General features: G+C 39.6%; 1 protein-coding gene across 1 annotated transcript in view; it reads right to left on the bottom strand.

Annotated features, from left to right (window-relative positions):
• The window catches only part of FNDC3B (fibronectin type III domain containing 3B), a 290,599-nt gene that overhangs the window by 252,167 nt on the left and 16,025 nt on the right, over positions 1–22,407 (bottom strand). The gene's annotated exons all lie outside the window — the stretch shown is intronic.

The following is a 22,407-nucleotide window of genomic DNA, read 5'->3' as shown; positions in this document are numbered from 1 at the left end:
ATTTCAATTTAATACTCTTCAACGGTTTCATTACCTAAATTTACGTACTAGATAAGTATGTGGCACAGAATCTTGTATAAACACAAAACTTAGGATATATCTTAGATATGGTTCAAATTGGAGGGGGCTAAGTTCATGCATTTGAATTTAGCTAAGTGAATTCTCCTGCGTTGCTTATGCTATATAACAAAAAAAAAAAAAAAACCCAATGTTAAGATACCTTTTCTTTCAAACAATTCCTTTTTTTCTTTCACTAAACCAGAAACAACAATTAAAGAAGAAAAAGAACCAGAAACTATAACTTACAGTGGAAAATTGAAAGAGAAATGAGTTTCTGACCTAACACTGTTGCATACCATTCCCAAGTTATCTATTACTGACCTGACTCTACTGTGTAACAACAGAAAGCAATTTATAAGAAAAATGTTTTTTGGGGAAGAAAAAGCCTGTATAGAACCTGGAAATAACAATGAACAGTATAAAATAAATATTACAAATAAGACCCAACACACACACAAATTTTTGAATCTATTACCTAAATGTCAGTGTTTTAGTCATATAACATAGATATTTAGTTATCAGAAGACAACTTCCGAAAGACTAAACCACGGATGCCATGGCAAAGTATGTTCTTTTAAGAACCTCAGTTTTAAGTTCTAATCTCATTTAGTTCCTTTAGATAACAAAAGTAAAAAAAAAAAAATCACTAATTTATATTTAAATATAAATTAAAGGACATAACAAAGCTTAAAAAACTGTAGTTAAAAATTACCAGGTGCGCTACCTGGGTTCTTTGGTGGGGCTAATGGCGAAGTCTGGGAGGGCTCATGCCAAGGAATAAATACTTCCCAGAACTTCTGCGGCCAGTGTCCTTGTCCTCACAGTGAGACACAGCCACCCCTGCCTCTGCAGGAGACCCTCCAACACTAGCAGGTATAACGTGCATATAAATAAAGTCCACAGATCAGAAGAATGGAGCTTGAAGAGCTTATAGAAATGTATACATTCATATACTCACAACACAATCAAATATAAATTATTCTCAGCACCCTACAAGACCCTTGCCCCTCCTATTCAGTACCTCTCCCAAACAGGGACTTCCCTGGTGGCGCAGTCGTTAAGAAGCCGCCTGCCAGTGCAGGGGACATGGGTTCGAGCCCTGGTCTGGGAAGACCCTACATTTTGCGGAGCAACTAAGCCCGTGTGCCACAACTACTGAGCCTGCGCTCTAGAGCCCGTGAGCCACAACTACCGAAGCCCACACGCCTACAGCTCATGCTCCGCGACAAGAGAAGCCGCCGCAATGAGAAGCCTGCACACCGCAACAAAGAGTAGCCCCTGCTCGCCGCAACTATCGAAAGCTTGCGCGCAGCAACAAAGACCCAATGCAGCCAAAAATAAATAAATTTTTTTAAAAACCTGATTAAGGACAATGTTGAATAGAAGACATTCTTCTCTTGTTCATGACCATTGTGACCATGCCTGTCAGCGGGAAAGCATCAGTTTTACCATTAAGTGTGATGCTAGGTGTGTGTGTGTGTGTTTGTGTGTTTTAATAATCCTCATCAAAACATACATGTATTTAAAAAATCATGAATAAGTATTAAATTTTACCTATTGAAATTTTAAAAAAAATTAACATGTGCAACATTAACACTATTAAAATAATGACTGTATATTTCTAGAAACTGGAAGGATGTCACTGTCACATTCATCTTATAGTTCTTAGAGCAAGCCTTGTTCCTCCCTGCCTCAAAACCATCAAGCATACTGTTCCCTCTGTCTGCAATGCTCTCTCTGCACTCCTTCATCTCTGCCCACCTTATTCCTTCCTCAACCAGCTAACGCCCATTCATCCTTGCCAGATTAAGAAGTGGTATTTGACTCTCAGGACAGGCCAGGTCTTGTAATATGTGTTCTCAAAAAACAAACAAAACTCTACTCCTTCCTAAAATTTACAATTGCAATTAATTAACTAAGGAATTATTTTTGTGTCTGTCTTTCCTTTAATCTAGGCTCTGTAAGGGCAAGATCTGACACAGAATAAGTGCTCAAGAAATATATTTACTGGACAGATTGGTTCAAGATGGCAGAGTAGAAGGACGTGCTCTCACTCCCTCTTGCGAGAACACTGGAATCACAACTAACAGATGAACAATCATCGACAGGAAGACACTGGAGCACACCAAAAGAGATACCCCACATCCAAAGACAAAGGAAAAGCCACACTGAGATGGTATGAGGGGCACATTCATATTAAAATCAAATCCAATAACTGCTGGGTGGGTGACCCACAAACTGGAGAACACTTATACCACACAAGTCCACCCACTGGAATGAAAGTTCTGAGCCCCACGTCAGGCTTCCAAACCTGGGGGTCTGGCAACGGGAGAAGGAATTCCTAGAGAATCAGACGTTAAAGGCTAGGGGGATTTGACTGCAACACTTCGACAGGACTGGGGGAAACAGAGACTCCACTCTTGGAGGGCACACACAAAGTAGTCTGTGCTTAGGGACCCAGGGGAAGGAGCAGTGGCCCCACAGGAGACTGAACCAGACCTACCTGCTAGTATTGGGGGGGGGGGGGTGTCCTGCAGAGGCGGGGGGTGGCTCTGTCTCTCCATGAGGACAAGGACACTGGCAGCAGAACTTCTGGGAGGTACTCCTTGGCATGAGCCCTCACACAGTCTGCCATTAGCCCCACCAAAAAGCCGGGGTAGGCTCCAATGTTGGGTCTTCTCAGACCAACCAACCAACAGGGAGGGGACACAGCCCCACCCATCAGCAGGCAAGTGGATTAAAGTTTTACTGGGCTCTGCCCATCAGAGCAACACCCAGCTCTAACCACCACCAGTCCCTCCCATCAGGAAAATTGCACAAGCCTCTTAGATAGCCTCATCCACCAGAGGGCAGACAGCAGAAGCAAGAACTACAATCCTGCAGCCTGAGGAACAAAAAGCACATTCATAGAAAGACAGACAAGATGAAAACGCAGAAGGCTATGTACCAGATGAAGGAACAAGACAAAACCGCACAAAAACAACTAAATAAAGTGGAGAGAGGCAACCTTCCAGAAAAAGAATTCAAAATAATGATAGTGAAGATGATCCAGGACCTCGGAAAAAGAATGGAGGCAAAAATCAAGAAGATGCAAAAAATGTTTAACAAAGACCTAGAAGAATTAAAGAATAAACAAACAGAGATGAACAATACAAGATGTGAAATGAAAAATACACTAAAAGGAATCAATAGCAGAATAACTGAGGCAGAAGAACGGATAAGTGACCTGGAAGACAGAATGATGGAATTCACTGCTGCAAAAGAGAAGAAAGAAGAAAGAATGAAAAGAAGTGAAGACAGCCTAAGAGACCACTGGGACAACATTAAATGCAAGAACATTCGCGTTATAGGGGTCCAAGAAGGAGAAGAGAGAGAGGAAGAACCCGAGAAAATATCTGAAGAGATTATAGTCGAAAACTTGCCTAACATGGGAAAGGAAAGAGCCATCCAAGTCCAGGAAGCAAAGAGAGTCCCATACAGGATAAACCCAAGGAGAAACACTGCGAGACACATAGTAATGAAATTGGCAAAAATTAAAGACAAAGAAAAATTACTGAAAGCAGCAAGAGAAAAACAACAAATAACATACAAGGGAACTCCCATAAGGTTAACAGCTGATTTCTCAGCAGAAACTCTACAAGCCAGAAGGGAGTGGCATGATATACTTAAAGTGATAAAAGGGAAAAACCTACAACCAAGATTACTCTACCCAGCAAGGATCTCATTCAGATTTGATGAAGAAATCAAAAGCTTTACAGACAAGCAAAAGCTAAGAGAATTCAGCACCACCAAACCAGATCTACAACAAATGCTAAACGAACTTATCTAAATGGGAAACACAAGAGAAGAAAGGAACCTACAAAAACAAACCCAAAACGATTAAGAAAATGGTAATAGGAACATACATATCAATAATAACCTTAAATGTGAATGGATTAAATGCTCCAACCAAAAGACACAGGCTTGCTGAATGGATACAAAAACAAGACCCATATATATGCTGTCTACAAGAGATCCACTTCAGACCTAGGGACACATACAGACTGACACTGAGGGGATGGAAAAAGATATTCCACACAAATGGAAATCAAAAGAAAGCTGGAGCAGCAATACTTGTATCAGATAAAATAGACTTTAAAATAAAGAATGTTACATGAGAAAAGGAAGGACACTACATAATGATCAAGAGATCAGTCCAAGAAAAAGATATAACGATTATAAATATATGCACCCAACATAGGAGCACCTCAATACATAACGCAACTGCTAACAGCTATAAAAGAGGAAATCGACAGTAACACAAGAGTGGAGGACTTTAACACCTCACTTACACCAATGGACAGATCATGCAGACAGAAAATTAATAAGGAAACAAAAGCTTTAAATAACACAGTAGGCCAGATAGATTTAATTGATATTTACAGGACATTCCATCCAAAAACAGCAGATTACACTTTCTTCTCAACTGCGCATGGAACATTCTCCAGGACAGATCACATCTTGGGTCACAAATCAAGCCTCACTACAGTTAAGAAAACTGAAATCATATCAAGCATCTTTTCTGACCACAACACTATGAGATTAGAAATCAATCACAGGGAAAAGAAATGGAAAAAAACACAAAGACATGGAGGCTAAACAACATGTTACTAAATAACCAAGCAATCACTGAAGAAATCAAAGAGGAAATCAAAAAATACGTAGAGACAAATGACAATGAAAACACGATGATCCAAAAGGTATGGGATGCAGCAAAAGCAGTTCTAAGAGGGAAGTTTATAGCTATAGAAGCATACCTCAAGAAACAAGAAAAATCTCAAATAAACAATCTAAACTTTCACCTAAAGGAACTAGGGAAAGAAGAACAAACAAAACCACAAGTTAGCAGAAGAAAAGAAATCATAAAGATCAGAGCAGAAATAAATGAAATAGAAACAAAGAAAACAATAGCAAAGATTAATAAAACTAAAAGCTGGTTCTTTAAGAAGATAAACAAAATTGATAAACCTTTAGCCAGACTCATCAAGAAAAAGGAGGAGAAGAATCAAATCAATAAAATTAGAAATGAAAAAGGAGAAGTTACAACAGACACCACAGAAATACAAAGCATCCTGAGAGACTACTACAAGCAACTCTATGCCAATAAAATGGACAACCTGGAAGAAATGGACAAATTCTTAGAAAGGTATAACCTCCCAAGACTGAACCAGGAAGAAATAGAGAATATGAACAGACCAATCACAAGTAATGAAAATAAAACTGTGATTAAAAATCTTGCAACAAACAAAAGTCCAGGACCAGATGGCTTCACAGGTGACTGCTATCAAACATTTAGAGAAGAGCTAACACCATCCTTCTCAAACTCTTCCAAAAAATCGGAGAGGAAGGAACACTCCCAAACTCATTCTATGAGGCCACCATCACCCTGATACCAAAACCAGACAAAGATACTACAAAAAAAGAAAATTACAGACCAGTATCACTGATGAATATAGATGCAAAATTCCTCAACAAAACACTAGCAACCAGAATCCAACGACACATTAGAAGGATCATACACCATGATCAAATGGGATTTATCCCAGGGATGCAAGGATTCTTCAATATATGCCAATCAATCAATGTGATACACCATATTACCGAACTGAAGAATAAAAACCATATGATCATCTCAATAGATGCAGAAAAAGCTTTCGACAAAATTCAACACCCATTTATGATAAAAAATCTCCAGAAAGTGGGCACAGAGGAAACCTACCTCAACATAATAAAGGCCATATATGACAAACCCACAGCCAACATCATTCTCAATGGTGAAAAACTGAAAGCATTTCCTCTAAGATCAAGAACAAGACAAGGATGTCCACTCTCACCACTCTTATTCAACATAGTTTTGGAGGTCCTAGCCACGGATATCAGAGAAGAAAATGAAATAAAGGGAATACAAATTGGAAAAAAAGAAGTAAAACTGTCACTGTTTGCAGATGACATGATACTATACATAGAATCCTAAAGCTGCCACCAGAAAACTACTAGAGCTAATCAATGAATTTGGTAAAGTTGCAGGATACAAAATTAATGCACAGAAATCTCTTGCATTCCTATACACTAATGATGAAAAATCTGAAAGAGAAATTAAGGAGACACTCCCATTTACCCTTGCAACAAAAAGAATAAAATACCTAGGAATAAACATACCTAGGGAGACAAAAGACCTGTATGCAGAAAACTATAAGACACTGATGAAAGAAATTAAGGATGAAACAAACAGATGGAGAGATACACCATGTTATTGGATTGGAAGAATCAATACTGTGAAAATGACTATACTACCCAAAGCAACCTACAGATTCAATTCAATCCGTGTCGAATTACCAATTGCATTTTTTACAGAACTAGAACAAAAAATCTTAAAATTTGTATGGAGACACAAAAGACCCCAAATAGCCAAAGCAGTCTTGAGGAAAAAAAAGGAGCTAGAGGAATCAGACTCCCTGACTTCAGACTATACTAAAAAGCTACAGTAATCAAGACAATATGGTACTGGCACATAAACAGAAACATAGATAAATGGAACAAGATAGAAAGCCCAGAGATACACCCACGTACCTATGGTCAATTAATCTATGACAAAGGAGGCAAGGATATACAATGGAGAAGAGTAGGTCTCTTCAATAAGTGGTGCTGGGAAAACTGGACAGCTACATGTAAAAGAATGAAGTTAGAACACTCCCTAACAGCATACACAAAAATAAAGTCAAAATTGATTATAGACCTAAATGTGAGACCGGACACTATAAAACTCTTAGAGGAAAACGTAAGAAGAACACTCTTTGACATAAATCACAGCAAGATCTTTTTTGATCCACCTCCTAGAGTAATGGAAATAAAAAGAAACAAATGGGACTTAACGAAACTTTAAAGCTTTTGCACAGCAAAGGAAACCATAAACAAGACGAAAAGACAACCCTTAGAATGGGAGAAAATATTTGCAAACCAATCAACGGACAAAGGATTAATCTCCAAAATATATAAACAGCTCCTGCACTCAATATTAAAGAAACAACCCAATCCAAAAATGGACAGAAGACCTAAACAGACATTCCTCCAAAGAAGACATACAGATGACCAAGAAGCACATGAAAAGCTGCTCAACATCACTAAGCATTAGAGAAATGAAAATCAAAACTACAGTGAGGTATCACCTCACACCAGTTAGAATAGGCATCATCAAAAAATCTACAAGCAGGGGAGGAGCTTCAAGATGGCAGAAGAGTAAGACACTGAGATCACCTTCCTCCCCACAAATACATCAGAAATACATCTGCATGTGGAACAACTCCTACAGAACACCTACTTAACGCTGGCAGAAGACCTCAGACCTCCAAAAAGGCAAGAAACTCCCCACGTACCTGGGTAGAGCAAAAGAAAAAAGAAAAAATAGAGACAAAAAAATAGGGACGTGACCTGCACCAGTGGGAGGAAGCTGTGAAAGAGGAAAGGTTTCCACACACTAGGAAGCCCCTTCGCGGGTGGAGACTGCGGGTAGTGGAGGCGGGAAGCTTCGGAGCCACGGAGGAGAGCACAGCAATAGGAGTGCGGAGGGCAAAGCGTAGAGATTCCCGCACAGAGGATCAGGGCCGACGGGCACTCACCAGCCCGAGAAGCTTGTCTACTCACCCGCTGGGGCGGGCGGGGCTGCGGGCTGAGGTTCGGGCTTTGGTCGGAGCACAGGGAGAGGACTGGGGTTGGCGGCGTGAACACAGCCTGCAGGGGGTCAGTGCACCAAGGCTAGCCGGGAGGGAGTCCGGGAAAAGGTCTGGAGCTGCCAAAGAGGCAAGAGACTTTTTCTTCCCTCTGTTTCCTGGTGCACGAGGAGAGGGGATTAAGAGCGCTGCTTAAAGGAGCTCCAGAGACGGGTGCGAGCCGTGGCTATCAGCGTGGAACCCAGAGACAGGCACGAGATGCTAAGGCTGCTACTGCAGCCACCAAGAAGCCTGTCTGCGAGCACAGGTCACTATCCACACCTCCCCTCCTGGGCGCCTGTGCAGCCCGCCACTGCCAGGGTCCTGTGATCCAGGGACAACTTCCCCAGGAGAACGCACGGCACGCCTCAGGCTGGTGCAACTTCATGCTGGCCTCTGCAGCCGCAGGCCCGCCCCACATCCGAACCCCTCCCTCCCCACGGCCTGAGTGAGCCACAGCCTCGGAATCAGCTGCTCCTTTAACCTCGTCCTGTCTGAGGGAAGAACTGACGCCCCCAGGCGACCTATATGCAGAGGCGGGTCCAAATCCAAAGCTGAACCCCAGGAGCTGTGCGAACAAAGAAGAGAAAGGGAAATCTCTCCCAGCAGCCTCAGGAGCAGCGGATTAAATCTCCACAATCAACGTGATGTACCCTGCAGCTGCGGAATACCTGAATAGACAACGAATCATCCCAAATTGAGGAGGTGGACTTTGGGAGCAACAGTATATATATATATTTTTTTCCCTTTTTCTCTTTTTGTGACTGTGTATATGTATGCTTCTGTGTGTGATTTTGTCGGTATACCTTCACTTTTACCATTTATCCTAGGGCTCTGTCTGTCCGTTATTTTTTTTTAATTACTTTAAAACTTTTTTTTCTTAATAATTGTTTTTTATTCTAATAAATTTTTTCTTTTACTTTACTCTTTTATTTTATTTCATTTTATCTTCTCCCTCCTCCCTCCCTCCCTCCATCCCTCCCTCCCTCCCTCCTTCCTTCCTTCCTTCCTTTCCTTTCTTTCTTTTCTCCCTTTTATTCTGAGCCGTGTGGAGGACAGGCTCTTGGTGCTCCAGCCAGGCATCAGGGCTGTGCCACTGAGATGCTAGATCCAAGTTCAGGACATTGGTCCACAAGAGACCTCCCAGCTCCACGTAATATCAAACGGCGAAAATCTCCCAGGACTCTCCATCTCAACATCAAGACCCAGCTCCACTCAACGACCAGCAAGCTACAGTGCTGGACACCCTATGCCAGACAACTAGCAAGACAGGAACATAACCCCATCCAGTAGCACAGAGGCTGCCTAAGATAATAATAAGGCCACAGACACCCCAAAACACACCACCAGACGTGGACCTGCCCACCAGAAAGACAAGATCCAGCCTCATCTACCAGAACACAGGCACTAGTCCCCTCCACCAGGAAGCCTACACAACCCACTGAACCAACTTTACCCACTAGGAACACACACCAAAAACAACAGAAACTACGAACCTGCAACCTGCGAAAAGGAGACCCCAAACACAGTAAGTTAAGCAAAATGAGAAGAAAGAGAAACTGCAGATGAAGGAGCAAGGCAAAAACCCAACCGACCTAACAAATGAAGAGGAAGTAGGCAGTCTAACTGAAAAAGAATACGGAATAATGATAGTAAAGATGACCCAAAATCTTAGAAATAAAATAGAGAAAATACAAGAAACATTTAACAAGGACCTAGAAGAACTAAAGAGCAAACAAACATTGATGAACAACACAATGAATGAAATTTAAAATTCTCTAGAAGGAATCAATAGCAGAATAACTTAGGCAGAAGAACGGATAAGTGACCTGTAAGACAAAATAGTGGAAATAACTACTGCAGAGCAGAATAAAGAAAAAAGAATGAAAAGAATTGAGGACAGTCTCATAGAACTCTGGGACAACATTGAACGCGACATTCGGATTATAGGGGTCCCAGAAGAAGAGAAAGAGAAAGGGACTGAGAAAATATTTGAAGATATTATAGCTGAAAACTTCCCTAATATGGGAAAGGAAATAGTTAATCAAGTCCAGGAAGCACAGAGAGTTCCACACAGGATTAAATCCAAGGAGAAACACGCCAAGACACATATTAATCAAACTATCAAAAATTAAATACAAAGAATAAATATTAAAAGCAGCAAGGGAAAAACAACAAACAACACATAAGGGAATCCCCATAAGGTTCACAGCTGATCTTTCAGCAGAAACTCTGCAAGCCAGAAGGGACTGGCAGGACATATTTAAAGTGATGAAAGGGAAAAACCTACAACCAAGATTACTCTACCCAGCAAGGATCTCATTCAGATTTGATGGAGAAATTAAAACCGTTACAGACAAGCAAAAACTAAGAGAACTGAGCACCATCAAACCAGCTTTACAAGAAATGCTAAAGGAACTTCTCTAGGCAGGAAACACAAAAGAAGGAAATGACCTACAATACTAAACCCAAAACAATTAAGAAAACAGTAATAGGGACATACATATTGATAATTACCTTAAATGTAAATGGATTAAATGCTCCAACCCAAAGACATAGATTGGCTGAATGGATACAAAAACAAGACCCATATATATCCTGTCTACAAGAGACCCACTTCAGACCTAGGGACACATACAGACAGAAAGTGAGGAGATGGAAAAAGATATTCCATGCAAATGGAAATCAAAAGAAAGTGGAGTAGCAATTCTCGTATCAGACAAAATAGACTTTAAAACAAAGACTATTACAAGAGACAAAGAAGGACACTACATAATGATCAAGGGATCAATCCAAGAAGAAGATATAACAATTTTAAGTATTTATGCACCCAACATAGGAGCACCTCAATACATAAGGCAAATACTAACAGCCATAAAAGGAGAAATCAACAGTAACACAATCACAGTAGGGGACTTTCACACCCCGCTTTCACCAATGGACAGATCATCCAAAATGAAAATAAATAAACACAAGCTTTAAGTGATACATTAAACAAGATGGACTTAATTGATATTTATAGGACATTCCATCCAAAATCAACAGAATACACATTCTTCTCAAGTGCTCATGGAACATTCTCCAAGATAGATCATCTCTTGGGTCACAAATCAAGCCTTGGTAAATTTAAGAAAACTAAAATCCTATCAAGTATCTTTTCTGACCACAATGCTATAAGTCTAGGTATCAATTACAGGAAAAAGTCTGTAAGAAATACAAACACATGGAGGCTAAACAACGCTACTTAATAACCAAGAGATCACTGAAGAAATCAAAGAGGAAACCAAAAAATACCTAGAAACAAATGACAGTGGAGGCACAATGATCCAAAATCTATGGGATGCAGCAAAAGCAGTTCTAAGAGGGAAGTTTATAGCAATACAAGCCTACCATAAGAAACAAGAAACATCTCAAATAAACAACCTAACCTTACACCTAAAGCAATCAGAGAAAGAAGAACAAAAAAACCCCAAAGTTAGCAGAAGGAAAGAAATCATAAAAGATCAGATCAGAAATAAATGAAAAACAAATGAAGGAAACGATAGCAAAGATCCATAAAACTAAAAGGTTGTTCTTTGAGAAGATAAACAAAATTGATAAACCACAGCCAGACTCATCAAGCAAAAAAGGGAGAATACTCAAATCAACAGAATTAGAAATGAAAAAGGAGAAGCAACAACTGACACTGCAGAAATACAAAGGATCATGAGAGGTTACTACAAGCAACACTACGCCAATAAAATGGACAACCTGGAAGAAATGGACAAATTCTTAGAAGTGCACAACCTTCCGAGACTGAACCAGGAAGAAATAGAAAATATGAACAGACCAATCACAAGCACTGAAAATAAAACTGTGATTAAAAATCTTGCAACAAACAAAAGCCCAGGACCAGATACCTTCACAGGCGAATTCTATCAAACAATTATAGAAGAGATAATACCTATTCTTCTCAAACTCTTCCAAAATACAGAAGAGGGAGGAACACTCCCAAACTCATTCCATGAGGCCACCATCATCCTGATACCAAAACCATACAAAGATGTCACAAAGAAAGAAAACTACAGGCCAATATCACTGATGAACATAGATGCAAAAATCCTCAACAAAACGCTAGCAAACAGAATCCAACAGCACATTAAAAGGATCATACACTATGATCAAGTGGGGTTTATCCCAGGAATGCAAGTATTCTTCAATATACGCAAATCAATCAATTTGACACACCATATTAACAAACTAAAGGAGAAAAACCATATGATCATCTCAACAGATGCAGAGAAAGCTTTTGACAAAATTCAACACCGATTTATGGTAAAAATCCTCCAGAAAGTAGACATAGAGGGACCTTTCCTCAACATAATAAAGGCCATATATGACAAACCCACAGCCAACCTCGTCCTCAATGGTGAAAAACTGATACCATTTCCACTAAGATCAGGAACAAGACATGGTTGCCCACTCTCACCACTCTTATTCAACGTAGTTTTGGAAGTTTTAGCCACAACAGAGAAGAAAAAGAAGTAAAAGGAGTCCAAATTGGAAAAGAAGAAGTAAAGCTGTCACTGTTTGCAGACGACATGATACTATACATAGAGAATTCTAAAGATGCTACCAGAAAACTACTAGAGCTAATCAATGAATTTGGTAAAGTAGCAGGATACAAAATTAATGCACAGAAATCTCTTGCATTCCTATACACTAATGATGAAAAATCTGAAAGTGAAATTAAGAAAACACTCCCATTTACCACTGCTAACAAAAAGAATAAAATATCTAAGAATAAACCTACTTAAGGAGACAAAAGACCATATGCAGAAAATTATAAGACACTGATGAAAAATGATACAAATAGATGGAGAGATATACCTTGTTCTTGCATTGGAAGAATCAACATTGTGAAAATGACTATACTACCCAAAGCAATCTACAGATTCAATGTAATCCCTATCAAATTACCACTGACATTTTTCACAGAACTAGAAAAAAAATTCATAATTTGTATGGAAACACAAAAGACCGTGAATACCCAAAGCAATCTTGAGAAAGAAAAATGGAGCTGGAGGAATCAGGCTCCCTGACTTCAGACTATACTACAAAGCTACAGTAATAAAGACAATATGGTACTGGCACAGAAACAGAAATGTAGATCAATGGAACAGGATAGAAAGCCCAGAGATAAACCCATGCACATATGGTCACCTTATCTTTGAGAAAGGAGGCAAGAATACACAGTGAAGAAAAGACAGCCTCTTCAATAAGTGGTGTTGGGAAAAGTGGACAGCTACATGTAAAAGAATGAAATTAGAACACTCCCTAACACCATACACAAAAATAAACTCAGAATGGATTAAAAACCTAAATGTAAGGCCAGACACCATCAAATTCTTACAGGAAAACATAGGCAGGACACTCTATGACATAAATCACAACAAGATCCTTTTTGACTCACCTCCTAGAGAAATGGAAATAAAAACAAAACTAAACAAATGGGATCTAATGAAACTTAAAATCTTTTGCACAGCAAAGGAAAACATAAACAAGAGGAAAACACAACCCTCAGAATGGGAGAAAATATTTGCAAATGAAGCAACTGACAAAGGAATAACCTGCAAAATTTACAAGCAGCTCATGCAGCTCAATATCTAAGAAACAAACAACCCAATCCAAAAATGGTCAGAAGACCTAAATAGACATTTCTCCAAAGAAGATATACAGATTGCCAACAGACACATGAAAGTATGCTCAACATCATTAATCATCAGAGAAATGCAAATCAAAACTACAATAAGCTATCAGCTCACACCGGTCAGAACGGCCATCATCAAAAAGTCTACAAACAATAAAGGCTGAAGAGGGTGTGGAGAAAAGCGAACCCTCTTGCACTGTTGGTGGGAAAGTAAATTGATACAGTCACTATGGAGAACACTATGGAGGTTCCATAAAAAAGCTAAAAATAGAACTACCATACAACCCAGCAATCCCACTACTGGGCATATACCCTGAGAAAACTGTAATTCAAAAAGAGTCATGTACCAAAATGTTCATTGCAGCTCTATTTACAATAACCAGGACATGGAAGCAACCTAAGTGTCCATCAACAGATGAATGGATAAAGAAGATGTGGCACATACATACAATGGAATATTACTCAGCCATAAAAAGAAACGAAATTGAGTTATTTGTCGTGAGGTGAATGGACCTAGAGACTGTCAAACAGAGTGAAGTAAGTCAGAAAGAGAAAAACAAATATCGTATGCTAACACATATATATGGAATCTAAAAAAAAAAAATGGTCACGATGAACCTAGGGGCAGGGCGGGAATAAAGACGCAGACCTACTAGAGAATGGACCTGAGGACACAGTATGCTGGGACAAAGTGAGAGAGTGGCATGTACATGTATACACTACCAAATATAAAACCGATAACTAGTGGGAAGCAGCCACATAGCACAGGGAGATCAGCTCCATGCTTTGTGACCACCTACAGGGGTGGGATAGGCAGGGTGGGAGGGAGGGAGACGCAGGAGGGAAGAGATATGGGGATATATGTATATGTATAGCTGATTCACTTTGTTATAAAGCAGAAACTAGCACACCATTGTAAAGCAATTATATTACAATAAAGATGTGAAAAAAAAAAAAGAAAATCCGCAAGCAACAAATGCTGGAGAGGGTGTGGAGAAAAGGGAACCCTCTTGCACTGTTGGCGGGAATGTAAATTGATACAGCCACTATGGAGAACAGTATGGAAGGTCCTTAAAAAACTAAAAATAGAACTACCATATGACCCAGCAATCCCACTACTGGGCATATACCCTGAGAACACCATAATTCAAAAAGACACATGCACCCCAGTGTTCATTGCAGCACTATTTACAATAGCCAGGTCAAGGAAGCAACCTAAATGCCCATCAATAGACGACTGGATAAAGAAGATGTGGTACATATATGCAATGGAATATTACTCAGCCATAAAAAGGAATAAAATTGGGTCATTTGTAGAGACGTGGATGGATCTAGAGACTGTCATACAGAGTGAAGTAAGTCAGAAAGAGAAAAACAAATATCGTATGTTAGCGCATATATGTGGAACCTAGAAAATGGTACAGATGAACCGGTTTGCAGGGCAGAAATTGAGACACAGATGTAGAGAACAAATGTATGGACACCAAGCGGGGAAAGTGGCGGGGGAGGTGGTGGTATGAATTGGGAGATTGGGATTGACATGTGAACACTGATGTGTATAACATGGTTGACTAATAAGAACCTGCTGTATAATAAAAATAAATAAAATTAAATTCAAAAAAAAAGGGGGAAAAAAATATATTTACTGACTGAATGAAGTCATAAAACATAGGGAAAAACCACTGCAACAATTATTTTAACTTGGATATTAAGCTTTCAGAATATGCAACTTTGAAAGTCAATTTTATCTACTGTATGGACCATAATTTATCTGCATTTTAAAACTATTTATTAAGATCAAAACCATTTCATCTTTAAAAACTAAACCTTTAATTTCCATGTATTTTGCTTCTATTAATAATTCACCACAGGAAAAACTGCTGGGATATTAAAATTTTTTTAATCTGGAAATACATTAGAGAAAACAGGATCATTCAAGGAAAAGCAGTACAAGCTTCATCCCTAGTGCTTCTTGTTATCTTGAAATATAACGGTTATTTCAAGGCAATTTATTTTTCCTGTACAGTAACTGTGTCAATAATCTTTCAGTCTTAAGTATTCAAATTCTTCCCAAGGTAAACACACTTTGTCATTTTAAGAACTCAAAAGGAAATCCTTTCAGATCTCTATGGAGTGATTAAGACATTCCAATTGCTTTCTTGAAACTGAGTTTTTAAAGTCATTCCTAACATGAAAATATTTTTCATTTTACTTTATTTTTATATACACATAGAACACAACTCGACTACAATGGGATCAAACACTCCAATAAAGAAAATTATCCATGTTTTTTTTTTTTTTTTTTTTTTTTTTTTTGCGGTACGCGGGCCTCTCAATGTTGTTGCCTCTCCCGTTGCGGAGCACAGGCTCCGGACGCACAGGCTCAGCGGCCATGGCTCACGGACCCAGCTGCTCCGCGGCATGTGGGATCTTCCCAGACCAGGGCACGAACCCGTGTCCTCTGCATCGGCAGGCGGACCCTCAACCACTGCGCCACCAGGGAAGCCCTCCATGTTTTTTTAAAAGTCCTTAAACCAATTCTAACATCACTGTAATAGTGCAGAAACCACCTGCTTTGTTAAGCCTATAGGGATGGGCCTATAATACATGCCTGTAGAATTATTTAGTCAGAAAAAAAAAAAATCAGTGGACACTAAGACCATGACCCAGATATTCTTTGACAATCCCAAATTTATATACTCTCTTCCACTACACTCATAACTGTCAGACAATGTGTCCTAAATGCTGGTTCTAAAAGTGCAATTCACCAGTATTAGGGAAAATCCCAGGCAAGAAAAGGGATTTCTGAATTAGAGTATGTTCCAGGTTCTGTCACATCATCTGCTTATCATGTTGCATGAAAAGTGTCTGCAGCAGTTCCTCAGCGGTCACTGACACTAGGTCACAATTCAAAGAATGGCTGTCCTGGAGACATCCAGCCTCCAAAAACCATTTATGCCTTCCCCTCTCTGCTCACAGGAGGCCCATTCCTGACCCCCATCCCATTTCTTCAGGGAGAAAGATGATAGGTAAAGGGCTTGTACACATCCTATTAAAATACCTCTCTTCAAATGTTTAGTTCCTGTAATTTTCCCTGCTGCTGTGTTGCTATGGCAACCAGATTATAATCTACCAAGTTACCTCAGAAACCAGGCAAATCTCCTGTGTCCCAATATCAATTTTTCTTAGTAAGAGCAAAAGTCATTATTTGAGCAAACCGTATTCATCTTGGCACCGAGATATTTTAAAAGAAAGCATTTTATTATACTGAAGCAGACTGACTACCTTGCTGTTTTCACTGTCAATAAAGGAGAGATAAAAATAAAGTTTTGACACACACCAGCCCAATGATCTGTCCCTGACCAGAGACATGAATGAGATGGCGGCAGCAAGCCATGCATCACACAGCCTTGAGGAGCATAAGTCACACCCAAAGGCTCCCTGGCACTTAACCTTTTTTATCATGCAGGTCAGTCAGTTTGTATGTCTGTCCCTCTCTCTGAATATCTCTCTCAATCTGTCTCTCCCCCCTCTCCCCCCATCCCCCACCCCTCTTCCCTCCCTCCTTCTTTCTCTCTTTAGCCACAAAGCAGACACTACGGTTACAATTTCTCTTAAATACAGAATGTAAAACATAACATCACTGTCCAAACCTCATTTTTTGTCCACTCAGTAAGCATTTCCTGCTTTTCTGAAGTCAGCATTAAAACAAGTCATGCTGTATTCTGTGTCTTGTCAGAGGAGAAGAAAAAAAAAAAGAGAGAACAAAGATTTTAACCACTGATAGATTTTTTTTCCCCAGCGATGTTAAAATAGAACCATGTTAATCAAATCATAAGAGCATACTTCAGTCTACTATTGCTTCATCAGATTTCTTTCAAATCTATTAGTGCTATACGAACCAAGCAGCCCAAAATAACCAAAGGCAGTTCATTAAGGCTTAAAGAAAAATAAGTGACCATTCTTCCAAAGTCTAGAGAAACAATAAAACAAGGGGCAGAATTAACATAATTGAGCAAAAGGCTAAAACACAGCATCCTGGGAAAGCTTTACCCAACAAGACGACTGAAACAGGTATAACACATCTTTCCTTAAAGATATAAATCTAAATCTAACTCTGTTTCTAACTCATTAGAAGAGCAAAAGGAAAGCTACATTTGCAATTTAAATTTTGGGTGGCTGATTAACCAGAAGATGGTTAGCATCTAAGACCTCTAGAGGCAAATTCCTAATTTATGCCTCAAATAAAATACTACCAGCCACCCGACTAAATAATCACTGCCACGTATGAGTCCATCACAAAAGCTTCTGCTAGGAGAGCAGTACTGACTGACCAAAGATGAAATGTTACATTTGCAGTATTCTTAAAAGTTAAATCCCATACCCAGACAATCGAGATATAAACTGTGCTAGGAGAGGAGATCCCATTTCACTTTCAGAGCTTTTCCCACTTGCCACATTCTGTGAGGCTTGTCTTACTCTTAGCTGTTTCACGTATGAATGAACATTCTCACTTAGAGCCAGCATTTATGAATATCCAACAGATATCTTCAGGGGAAAAAAAATAATACAACCTAAAAGCTGCATAAGAGTTCCATGTAAGGACAGATTCTATCCAGGAAGATCTAATACGTTAAAAAGTGACCTTTGACTCCATGAAAGGAATAGTAGCACCTTCCTTCTGGACACACACACACACACACACACACGCACACACACATACACACCCTCTCACTCCAGATTCCCAAACTCCAGAAAACTCCTGGCAAGATCTGCCCAGGCCCTGAAGGGCCCAAACCATCCATCAAGACACACCTTCGACACCCTGGTCTCTGTGCCAAGACCACAGCTGGCCTCAAGCAAAACTGAAAAGTAGCATCATTTGTTTTTTAAGCTCTGTCTCTTTTCTCCAAATCAGGAAAAGGGAGATGATGAGCTGCAAATGAACGATAATTACCTTTGTGGTAGTAACATACACAAAGAAAATGTCCCAAGATTTTAAATGTAAGCAGTTAGGGCTTCCCTGGTGGCACAGTGGTTAAGAATCCACCTGCCAATTCAGGGGACATGGGTTCGAGCCCTGGTCCGGGAAGATCCCACATGCTGCGGAGCAACTAAGGCCGTGCGCCACAACTACTGAGCCTGTGCTCTACAGCCCGCGAGCCACAACTACTGAAGCTCGCGTGCCACAACTACTGAAGCCTGCACACCTAGAGCCTGTGCTCCACAACGAGAAGCCAATGCACCGCAATGAAGAGTAGCCCCCTCTCGCCGCAACTAGAGAAAGCCCACGTGCAGCAGCGAAGACCCAACACAGCCAAAAATAAAGAAAATAAATAATTTTTTTTAAAAAAGCAGCTTTGAAATTTAAAAAAAAAAAAAAAAAATGTGAGCAGTTAAACAGGAAGGTCCTAGAAGATAATGGGAAAGCACTGACTGACTCACCAGTTCACATGTCCAACCTGAAGCCTGAATCCAAAGCTGGCAGGAAAAGAACACCTAAGACCAGGGAGCCTCCAAGGGTACTTATACACTAGGTCAAGGCAAAAGGACATCCAGATTTTAGAGATGGGGAGCTGAGGCTTAAAGAGGATCAGTAACTTGCCTAAAGTCACAAAACCACAAAATGACTGAGCCAGCACTAGAATCCAGCCCTGCCTGACCAAAACGCATGCTTTTCTCTTCTACCGCACATCGTCCCTGCCCCACCTCCCCAGTAGGTGTGGGTTTCGCAGAGTCAGTTCTCTATGGAGAAGCTTCAATGAATGGTTACAAGGAGAGAATGCATTTAACTGGGTCAAAGGCATGTCCCCAAAACTGAGGACAAGTTCACTTCTAGGAAATCTGTACTCACTTCCTGAGGCAGAGCCCCTTACTCCCAATATGGCAGTTGGGTGGTAAGGAATCCATCCCTTAACTAACAACAAACAGTTGTTTTTCTATTGGGCAGGATTTATTCTCATAAATTCGTTGTCAAGTCCCTGAGTTCCCCTAGAAACCTCAGACAAATCAATAAGCTAACCACTTGATTATCACAATCATTAGATGCCATTTCTCATGGCCTAATAACAGGCATAAGAAAAATAAAAGACTACTCCTGAAAAGACTGGGTCTTAGGCATCTATGCTTCCCAAAAGTCACCTGTCATCAACAAAAACGACAGGAATGGATTAACAGGTAACCAAGGAAAGAGAAATAAGATGAACCAAAAAGAACATTTTTATGCACTGAAATCACACCAGTGTCTGCTGAAAATATATACATTTGACCTTGAACCCTCTGCACAGTTGGAAATCTGCATGTAACTTTACAGTTGGCCCTCCACATCCTCCGATTCAACCAACTGCAGATAGTGTAGTACTGTGATACATATTTAGTGGAAAAAAATCTGCATGTAAGTGGACCTATGCAGTTCAAACCTGTGCTGTTCAAGGGTAAACTGTACATTCAAATGAGTTCAATAAGTGCATTTCAAATAAGTGTCCTTAGAAGAATTACTACTCTACTCAGTTATAATGCAGCAAATATTAATGCTTGCCCAGAAAGGGTGAGGCATTCCTCCAGGCCACAAAATAGAGTCTTAAACAACACGAAGTTCCCCCTACCACAGGCTGACAAATGGAACTCGCATGGGATGGGAGTGGGGAAATCACTTAAATAAAAATAAAACATTTACAGATAGTGGTAAGGGATATAAAGAAAATACAATGGCAGCTTGTAAGAAGTTATATATTTCTACTCCCTCTAATTGTATTCTGCCCTGAATAAAGAGATTCTATCACAAAAAGAGCTGTTTGCTAAGAATAAAAATATAGCATTAACTTAAATGGAAAAAATGCAAAATGTAATACAGATGGCCCAAACTAGGTTAAAAACCTGTTTTAAGAGAGCCACAAATGGCCAAGTCTAAAGTTTCAACTGCAGTGCTTTCAAGATAGAAACCAAAAACATTAAAGACCAAAACTCCATACAAGCGTAAGTGTAGTTTTTCCCTGGCTAAGAGTAACGGCTACCAAATATCCTTGTGCATTTGGAGCAGCATTACGTTTATTTAAATGAATTTTTTTTCATTTTATTAAATATATTTTCACAGAGTTGTTGAGTATCAAAAAGATACTTCCTCCTTTAGCTGAAAATTATATTCACTGAGAATAAATTTTCGTTCCTGTCATCACTGTTTCAGGATCAATCCTTATTAAAAATGTCCACCATTTGAGGTTAAAACCCCTTTCTACCCCTCAATTCCATCCACACACCCCATACCTCCAAGCTGGGCTCTGGCCACACTGATGGGGAATCAGCAACTTGGGCCACTTTTCACCTAATCAGCCGTACCTTGAATGCGTTTTGCACACTGAATCTTGCATGTCTTCCTTCATTTAGATCCAGCTATCTCATGTCTGGTTTTGATTGGCTGGGACATGATCCACACTGATGTGCTAATTAATGGCACACACCTCTGGTAAGCTGTGCAATAAAAACCTAAATATACAACTCTACTGTGGGAATCTCAAAGGCCAGTGAAGAAACATATTTAACTGCCTACATTCCCGATATTCTACTACTTTTAAAACCCATTTCAACGTTGGCCATGTCATTCATTGAACAGTTCTTCCCCACCTAAGACATAATCAAGAAATAATGTTCACGTGTTGGGCAAAAATTGTATTCCATTTTTTTTTATTGGAGTATAATTGCTTTACAATGTCGTGTTAGTGTATGCTGTACAATGAAGTGAATCAGCTACATGTATACACCCCACCCATCTAGGTCATCACAGAGCACGGAGCTGAGCTCCCTGTGTTTGTTTTAATTCACTCTTTATTCCTCGAGAAACGTCAGTATTTCCTATAAACGTATTAACCATTTTGATAAACGTAAAAGGCCTCTTATGGTTTTCCAGCTTTTCTTTGCTCTTCTGATTGTGTTTATATTAACACATATTCAGGGATACATTTTGTAAAAATATTCATATGAGTCTGTTGCTGAACTTCTTATTCTATTTCTGTGTTGATCTACTTCTATACTGGTACTATTCAAAAATAATTATTATGGATTATGATATGCTTTGGCATCTGGAAAGGCTTAGATATATTTATTGTTCTTCTTTAAGTTTTGATTATTCACATGCATTTTCTCTTTTAGATTATTTTAGAACACCCTGTCAAAGTCCATAAAAATCCTTTTGAGAAAAAAAAATAAACAATGTGCCCATGAAGAATGTTCTCATCCCTGTAACTGACAGAAAATCAGTTCCCAATATTTTGTCATTAAACATTCTAGAGTTTACTTTTCTTACTACTATACTTTCTTAATTGCTTAAAATTAACACTACTATTGCCTTATATTTTATTCTCACTAACATAAAATCAGAAATGAATACAAATATGAAATGTTCTACGGTTTTGGAAGGATTTAATGGAAGAGATCCCAGCCCTTCCCCACCACTTCACAGTATATTATCATCACTTATTCAGGTCTTGCCTTTGCATTGATTATATTAAACTTATTTAAATCAATACCTTATGCAATTATTGAAACCCTGATCATTCAACAAACATTTGCTGAGTAGTTACTATTGGCCAGGCACTTTATTAAGCACTGATGATTCTAAGATGAGAAAGATTTTGAAATCCTACCCATTTATTGATGCACTAGTAGAAAATATAATGAACTATAATAAAAAATGATTATTTGCTATCAAGTGCTATGGAAACTGAAGAAATCATCAAGAAATCAGGAAAAGTTATAGTTGGGGGTGACAATTAAAGGGGGAACGAGGGCTTCCCTGGTGGCGCAGTGGTTGAGCATCCGCCTGCTGATGCAGGGCACACGGGTTCGTGCCCCGGTCTGGGAAGATCCCACATGCCGCGGAGCGGCTGGGCCCGTGAGCCATGGCCGCTGAGCCTGCAC

The sequence above is a fragment of the Phocoena phocoena genome, chromosome 4 (genome assembly GCF_963924675.1).
Source record: "Phocoena phocoena chromosome 4, mPhoPho1.1, whole genome shotgun sequence".
Classification (NCBI taxonomy): Eukaryota; Metazoa; Chordata; class Mammalia; order Artiodactyla; family Phocoenidae; genus Phocoena; species Phocoena phocoena.
Note: the sequence above shows the minus strand (reverse complement) of the source record. Positions and strands in the feature narration are given on the sequence as shown.